The sequence below is a fragment of the Lathyrus oleraceus genome, chromosome 1, assembly GCF_024323335.1.
Source record: "Lathyrus oleraceus cultivar Zhongwan6 chromosome 1, CAAS_Psat_ZW6_1.0, whole genome shotgun sequence".
Classification (NCBI taxonomy): Eukaryota; Viridiplantae; Streptophyta; class Magnoliopsida; order Fabales; family Fabaceae; genus Lathyrus; species Lathyrus oleraceus.
Window position 1 is genome coordinate 230,703,099 of NC_066579.1, and position 9,010 is coordinate 230,712,108.

Here is a 9,010-nt window from a genome sequence, read left to right on the forward strand (position 1 = left end):
ATAAAAAAAATGGCAATGTTTTGTTTAGTTTTCACTTCTTGTTCACACTCATAAGCACTTACCATCACTCATGCAGATGCACATCACCGGATCCTATTGATAACGTTTCTGCTACGGCTCGTTTCGACTTTGAAAATCCAATCTTTCAAGCTGAAGAAGAGGGTGATGAAGACTGTGAACTCCCTGAAGAGCTTACCAGGTTATTAAAACAAGAGGAAAGGGTTATTCAGCCGCATCAAGAGTCTGTTGAAGTGATTAATCTCGGCACCGAGGACGCCAAGAGAGAAATCAAGATAGGGGCTGCTTTGGGAGACAATGTGAAGAAGGGGTTGATTGAATTGCTGCAAGAATACGTTGACATCTTCGCCTGGTCTTATCAGGACATGCCTGGGCTGGACACAGACATCGTGGTACACCGCTTGCCTCTCAAAGAAGGTTGTCCTCCGGTCAAACAGAAGCTCAGAAGAACAAGACCAGAGATGGTTGTCAAGATAAAGGAAGAAGTGCAAAAGCAGTTGGATGCAGGGTTTCTAGCAGTCACCAATTATCCGCCATGGGTTGCAAACATCGTCCCAGTACCTAAGAAGGATGGAAAGGTACGGATGTGTGTCGACTACCGGGATCTGAACAGAGCTAGCCCTAAAGATGATTTCCCATTACCTCACATCGACGTTTTGGTGGATAATACAGCTCAGTTCTCGGTATTCTCCTTCATGGATGGTTTTTCTGGCTATAACCAAATCAAGATGGCACCAGAGGACATGGGAAAGACAACTTTCATAACCCCATGGGGCACCTTCTGCTACAAGGTGATGCCGTTTGGTCTGAAAAATGCTGGAGCAACATATCAACGAGCTATGGTGACTCTGTTCCATGATATGATTCATCATGAAATCGAGGTTTATGTGGATGATATGATTGCCAAATCTCAGACAGAAGAAGAACATTTGGTGAATTTGCAGAAACTGTTTGAGCGTTTGAGGAAATTCAAACTGAGACTTAATCCGAACAAGTGCACTTTCGGGGTGAGATCGGGAAAATTGCTGGGTTTTATTGTTAGCAGAAAAGGGATTGAGGTGGATCCCGAAAAAGTAAAAGCGATACAGGAAATGCCAGAGCCAAGAACAGAGAAGCAAGTTCGTAGTTTCTTAGGGAGGTTGAACTACATTGCAAGGTTCATCTCTCACCTAACAACCACGTGTGAGCCAATTTTCAAATTGCTGAAGAAAGATCAGGCTATCAGGTGGAATGAAGATTGTCAAAGGGCTTTCGAGAAGATAAAAGAGTATCTACAGAAACCTCCGATCCTTATACCTCCAGTTCCTGGGAGACCTCTGATAATGCACCTGTCAGTGACTGAGAACTCGATGGGGTGTGTATTGGGACAGCATGACGAGTCTGGTCGAAAAGAGCATGCCATATACTACCTTAGCAAAAAGTTTACCGACTGTGAAGTCAAATATTCGCAACTTGAGAAAACTTGTTGTGCTTTGGCCTGGGTTGCTCGCCGACTGAGGCAGTATATGTTGAACCATACTACCTTGTTGATTTCTAAGATGGATCCAGTGAAATACATATTCGAGAAGCCAGCTCTCACCGGAAGGGTCGCTCTTTGGCAAATGGTACTGACAGAGTATGATATTCAGTACACGTCACAGAAGGCCATCAAAGGTAGTATCCTGTCAGACTATCTTGCTCAGCAGCCGATTGATGATTATGAGCCGATGAAGTTTGATTTTCCAGATGAAGACATCATGTTCCTCAAGATGAAAGACTGTGAAGAGCCAGTTGTTGAGGAGGGACCTGATCCAAACGAAAAGTGGACTTTGTTGTTTGATGGGGCTGTCAATGCTAGAGGAAGTGGAATTGGCGCTGTCATTACAACTCTGAAAGGTGCGCACATACCTTTCACCGCTCGTTTGACTTTTGAGTGCACAAATAATGAAGTTGAGTACGAGGCCTGTATCTTGGGTATTGAGCAAGCCATTGATTTGAGAATCAAGACTTTGGACATCTTCGGAGATTCAGCTCTGGTGATCAATCAAGTGAATGGTGATTGGAATACTCTCCAGCCCACTCTGGTCCCCTACAGAGACTACACGAGAAGACTGTTGACTTTCTTCACAACAGTAAAATTGTATCATATACCTCGTGATGAGAACCAGATGGCAGACGCACTTGCTACTCTATCCTCCATGATCAAGGTAATTCACTGGAACCATGCTCCCAGGATCAATGTGATGCGCCTTGACAGGGCCGCATATGTGTTTGCTGCTGAACTGGTAGTCGATGACAAGCCTTGGTATCACGATATCAAGTGCTTTCTGAAGAATCAAGAGTACCCTGCAGGGGCATCCAACAATGACAGAAAGACTTTGAGAAGATTGGCAGGCAGTTTCTTCTTGAACAAAGATGATGTTTTGTATAAGAGGAACTTCGACATGGTTTTGCTCAGATGCGTGGACAGACACGAGGCGGACATGTTAATGCAGGAAGTTCATGAAGGTTCCTTCGGTACTCATGCCGGCGGACATGCAATGGCTAAGAAATTGTTGAGAGCGGGTTATTATTGGATGACCATGGAATCAGATTGCTTCAAATATGCACGGAAGTGTCATAAATGCCAGATTTATGCTGATAAGGTGCATGTACCGCCGAATCCTCTGAATGTGATGTCTTCGCCGTGCCCGTTTGCTATGTGGGGCATTGACATGATTGGAAAGATTGAGCTGACGGCTTCCAATGGGCATCGCTTCATCCTTGTTGCCATCGACTATTTCACCAAGTGGGTCGAAGCAGCGTCGTTCGCGAATGTCACCAGACATGTGGTTGCCCGTTTCATCAAGAAAGAAATCATTTGTCGCTATGGAATTCCCGAAAGAATCATTACTGATAATGGTTCTAATCTCAACAACAAAATGATGAAGGAGTTGTATCAGAACTTCAACATTCAGCATCACAATTCTTCCCCTTACCGCCCTAAGATAAACGGCGCTATTGAGGCGGCAAATAAGAACATAAAGAAGATTGTGCAGAAGATGGTCGTCACGTACAGAGATTGGCATGAGATGCTACCTTTCGCCTTGCATGGGTACCGCACTTCAGTACGTACATCGACCGGGGCAACCCCTTACTCCCTGGTGTATGGTATGGAAGCAGTCCTACCTGTTGAAGTGGAGATTCCTTCTCTAAGAGTCTTGTTGGATGTCAAGTTAGACGAAGCCGAATGGATTCGGACAAGGTTCAATGAGTTGAGTCTTATCGAAGAGAGGCGAATGGCAGCCATTTGTCATGGGCAGTTGTATCAGAGTCGGATGAAGAGAGCCTTTGATCAGAAAGTGCATCCTCGTTGTTTCCAAGTCAGAGATTTAGTGTTGAAAAGGATCCTTCCTCCTTAGACAGATCACAGGGGCAAGTGGACTCCTAACTATGATGGACCGTATATTGTCACCAAGGTTTTTGATGGTGGGGCTTTAATGCTTGCAACTATGGATGGTGAAAACTTCACTTCCCCTGTGAACTCAGACGCAGTTAAAAAATACTTCGCATAAAATAGACCCGCTGGACAGTAAAAAGAATAGTCCAGGCAAAAATGGGCATCCCGACGAACCAAGAAAATGAAAAGGTTCAAAAAAAATTAGGGATTAAAAATGAAAAGATCGTACACCCAGTAAGTTGAAAACCTGAAAAGGCAACTTAGGCAAAAATGGGTATCCCGGTGGATTGAAAACCCGAAAAGGGCGATCCAGGCAAAAGTTAGGGATTAAGCGAATGACTGCGTTCTGAGTTAGTTCTGAATCTCATCTCATGTCGATAACTGGAAATTTTCGAAAGGTAGGAAACAGTCCAATCACCTTTTCAGAAGGCTGATCATCTGGAGGATCTTGAAGACGAGCAAGTCATAGCAGAATTGGAACCCAATAGAAATCCATTTCACATTGCCATTAGATTAATTTCTACTTTTATCTTTTGTGCGATTACCTCTTTCCAAGGATTGCTTCCTGATGTAAATGCCTATTCAGAGGCCATTCAATCAATAAAATCATGTTATTCAGTATATCTCTGTTTTCATTTTCATTTTACTATTTTGTTTGCAAAAATGACGTCCGAATTTTTGATAAACATTGCATCATGACACATAAGGGCTTTACAGGTACATGCTTAATAAACATTTAAAATTGCTGTAAATTTTAAGTGCTTCGGATCGTCTATTCAGAACAGGTACCCTCGGGGCATTTCCTTAAAATCCCCTGCAGATGATCGTGAATATCTTCCCCAGTGAAGTCGCCAACAGACGAATCAGGTGTCTTATCCCTGCAGAGCTGATCAGAGTGTTGGATTCTTCAATCCCCAGCAGGTTCTCACCACTGTACTTCCCCAAGCGTTTGTTTCAGGACATACACTCCCCAGTAGAGTTGACAGTGCCAGACTATATATCCCCAGTGGAGTTGACAGTGCCAGACTGTATCTTCCCAGCAGAAGTGGCTGCTCCTTAGAGTTTGAGGCCAGATCGATAATCCCAATGCCAGATCCATGGTTTCTTTCCTTGAAGCAGAACCTCGGTACCGTATCAGTGTTTGCTTCCCCTGCTGAGTCATCTCCCGCAGATCATGGTTTCCAGAACCACTATCGCTTTCCCCAACAGCAGGTGTTCAGTGTCGTTCTCTCCCCAGTCAGAATCTCGGTATTTCGTCATTGCTAGAACACCGTGTGGCGGGTCATTTTCCCACAGAATTCTTTGCACTGTGCATCTCCAACAGCCTTGCCAGGGTCCAGAAGATGGTGATCATTTCCCCGGTAGATCCCCTTGCCTCAGCTTGGCATTCTACCCAGCATTTCGCATCCCTGCATGTAGAATCATATTGCATTGCATCCTCCCAAATCGCGTAGCATTTCCATTTTCATGGAGCATTACGCCATTGAAAGATTCAAACATACGCATGTAAGCATAAAACATTCTCGGTATCCCAAGTGATAAGTGTCGCATTACGCGAAAAACCGGCGGGAAACGAAGAACAAAAGAGGGAAAGGAAACGCTCAGAGTAAACCTGGAAAAGACGTGGTCTCGCGACCAAAGAGAATGGGATCGGGAGTCGGTTATGCGAAGGGAAGGTATTAGCACCCCTACGCATCCGTCGTACTCGACGGGATCCACGCACTAAAGGAAGGAAAAATGGTTGCTAAAACACTGCTCAAATAAACATCTATACAGGCTGAAGGAGACACAAGAAAACAAAAAAGACTGAAACTGACTCGGCAGGATATCGCATCCTAGGCCTACTTAGTCTATCAGGCATAGACATCAGAGTCAAAGTAGTTCGGACTGGGGAAACGACACATGCTCGCTAGGATATCGCATCCTATGCATACGTATCTCCTTGGACGAAGGAGAATCAGAGCATTCGTAGCTCGGCTAACACGCACACGAACAAACACAGGCAAAGGCAAACGTGGAGCCTGAATGCCAATCACTGGACTTACATCAGCATCCGAACCAAAACAAACCCACACTGGAACCTGAATGCCACTCGATGGACTTACATCAGCTTCCAAGCACACAACAACACACACAGAGGGGTTGAAGACAAAAAAGGTTGAAAAAGAAAAAGGGTGCCCGGAGAGATCAGCTCATCGCCTGCCTACGTACCTCATCTGGTATGAGGATCAGGGCGACGTAGTTCCCCTACGCAGGGACACAGGACGAACAAACAAACTAAAAGGGAGACTAGAGCTCGAGCCTAATAGTTGCCACGCAAACAAAAAGAGACGCTGAGACGTCAGAAGGAACACAAAGGTTGAAAGGACAAACTAATAGGGAGAGTAGAGCTCGAGCCTAATAGTTGCCAAACACACGCAAAAAAAGGAAAAAGGCGCCCGGAGAGATCTGCTCATCTCCTGCCTACGTATCTCATCTGGTATGAGAATCAGGGCGACGTAGTTCCCCTACGCAGGGACACAGGACTAGCCTAACCAGATAACAGAGGGAGACACAACACTAGGGAGACTACGACTCGAGCCTAGATGTTGTCATGCAAAGTCGTCCCTAAGTTAAGGTTTCTAGCTAACTTGCACAGGAAGCAAGCCTATCCTAAACATGACTTGCACAGGAAGCAAGCCACACCTGACTTGCACAGGAAGCAAGTCAAACTAAACCTAACTTGCACAGGAAGCAAGCTAAAGCAAACACACAAACACAAGTAGCACACACTATATGCAAGCAATGGGCTCAAACAAGGTTAGGTTTTAGTCGAGGGGTCATATCAACCTCAACAAACAAACCACAGGAGCTGGGTAGTGTTAGCTCTTAACCTTGCCATTGAGGGGCTAAGGTGAAGCAGATCAAAGGTGAGTGAAGATAAGACTTCACAGCTCTTATCCCTGGCCTGGGAGAGCTTAAGACAAGAATGTGTGGGTTCAGAAAGGGGAAACCCTTCTACACATTTAAAACTGACTCAACTGTACAATTGTACAAGATCTTGGGTTTGTATCTGCAATGCATCAACACAGTGGTGTGAGCAAAGCAGATGACACACAGAATAGCAGGGGATAGGTTGCATATCCCTTGGGTTCTGCCAATTGCCTCTTCACTTAGGAGGTCTTTGACTCTATGCAAGGACAAATGTAAACAGTCACAAACATTGCCTCTTAAGGAGGACTTCAGACAGGTGCCTGGCCAAGTAACAGGCCAGGTCTTCCAGACCACATGAAGATGAGAAAATATACCTCAATGCAAATTGCTATTCAAGCAAAGCAAAGCAAAGTTCACAATGAACTATAAGCAACTAAAAGTACCTGAAACCAGTCAGACAGCATCAGTACTTAATTCAAAGTTAAATCAAAATGTGACAGAGGTCAACAGTCAACACAATCAAATAAATGTGCAAAGCACAAGGCTCAAGGCATGTGAGCCAAGCAACCTACAAAACAAACAAGTTAGTCATGATAATCAATCAAGCATCAATCAATTTGTATTGATCTCTCTAAGGCAACTGCTTCTTATCCTGAAAAATGAACTCAAACATGAGTAACAGGACCACTAGGACAAGCCTAGGGTCAAAAGGGGATGAGAAAGTCAAAACAGCAAGTGAAATCCAATCAAAATCATATTCAAACAATCAAGAAGCAAACTCAATTGGTTCCATAATCATATCATTCATCATCATGATTTCATAAACAAATTAGGTCAAAGCATGGCATGTAGAAGCACATAGAAGTCAACAGCAAGACTTAACTCAAAACCAATCATAAACATTTCAAAAAATTATCAAATAAATCATGATCAAACATAATCCATAGCATGATATTCATATCAAATTTCAACTCATTTGGACAAGTAGAAGGTGGTCAATGAAAATCAGAAAGGCAAGGCAATCCCAAACATGCTCAAAGAAGTCAACCAAACATGCATCAACTTGAAAAAATCATAAATCAGTGATAGCAAATGATAAATGAATGGGACTAAAACCATGGCAAAGCTTAAGATGTCTACTAATCACATGTCAGATTTCATGTTCATCCAATAAAGTATGAGAATTTCACAAACAATTTGGGAACATGTATCACAAAAAATCAACATATGACCAAACAGGGGAGAAAATCCCAAACAATTAGAAAAATTCCCTTAATAATTCCAAGAAAATTCACATGTAAACTAGACATCTACAAGTACATTCATGCAAAAATTCACACCAATTTGAGTTCAAGAAGCATGGTAAAGAAAATCATGAAGTGGCACATCAATGGTGTGACACAAATTGTCACACCCTAATTCAAAAAATCATAACTCTCAAACCAGAAATGATAAATTCACAATCTCTATACCAAAATCACCATGGATGAGTCTAGTTTAAGCACAAAAAAATTTCAAAGGCAGTGGATAAAGCATCATCATTTCACAAATGTTTTGGCAAAGGGTACAAGAAATGGTCACATGAACAAAACCCTAGCACCATTTAAAAACCATTCATCCAAAATTTCTGGAAAAAATATGACAAAATACTAGAGATTATGATGAACATGATGCAAAAAATCCCATGAATTTTGGATTAAAAATGATGGACTTATGAATTTTGTAAGATTGGATCAAAAATGAAATAATATTGTGAAATAACATGAATTAAATGGGACAAATGGCACGGCAGTGGCAATAATGTAAATACTGGGACAACTTAACAAAACGTTGCGCATAAGGCAAGAGGACGAAATGTTTTGATTGGCCAGGCAATGGAGCAGTAGCAACAACATGCAACGTACGTAAAACAAATTCTGGGCAGCCTTGAAATTAGGGTTTGCTGCTACAGTGGAGCTTCATCTTCATCCACAAAATCGAAAAAAATATTTGCCCAGAAATGTAAATTGAGCATACCATTATGACCAGCAAACAACACACATGCATAATCCAAACTCCATTTTCATTAAATCAACTTAACATGGGAGAATCAAGTAAAACATAATCATCAACACAACTTAAAAATCAGATTTCTCATTCATCATTCAACCATTTTCAAAACCATGACCACCATTGAACTCAGCATACGAAGACCTAGCTAATGCATATCAAGATTTAGCAAATGGTGATACTCGAAAACTTACTTGATTTGGAAGACAATGGTGATTCAGTGATGATTAGGCCATAAAAGGTTAAAGCAGGTGTTGCTTCAAGCTTGTATTGATGGATGGTTGAGGACTTTAAGCTCAGGAATGCTTGGAATGGTCCAGACTTTGAACTGCCATGGGATGAGTTCTTGAATGGCAGCTGAGGAAAATGATGTTACAGCTGGGAAACAAAGCTTGAAATGGCTTCCAAATGACCAGTAGATGATGGAACAAACAAGTTATGGACGGGTTCTTTGAAGGTTTTTGCAGAAAGTTCAAAAATGAAGGAAATGAGTTTTTGAGAGAAATGAATTTTCTGTTTGTTTAGAGTGGCTGCTAGGGCTTCTTTCAGAAAGAATATGCAAAATATATATGCTGTTTATGATTGGTAAGCAGGATTAATGAAGGTGGTAAT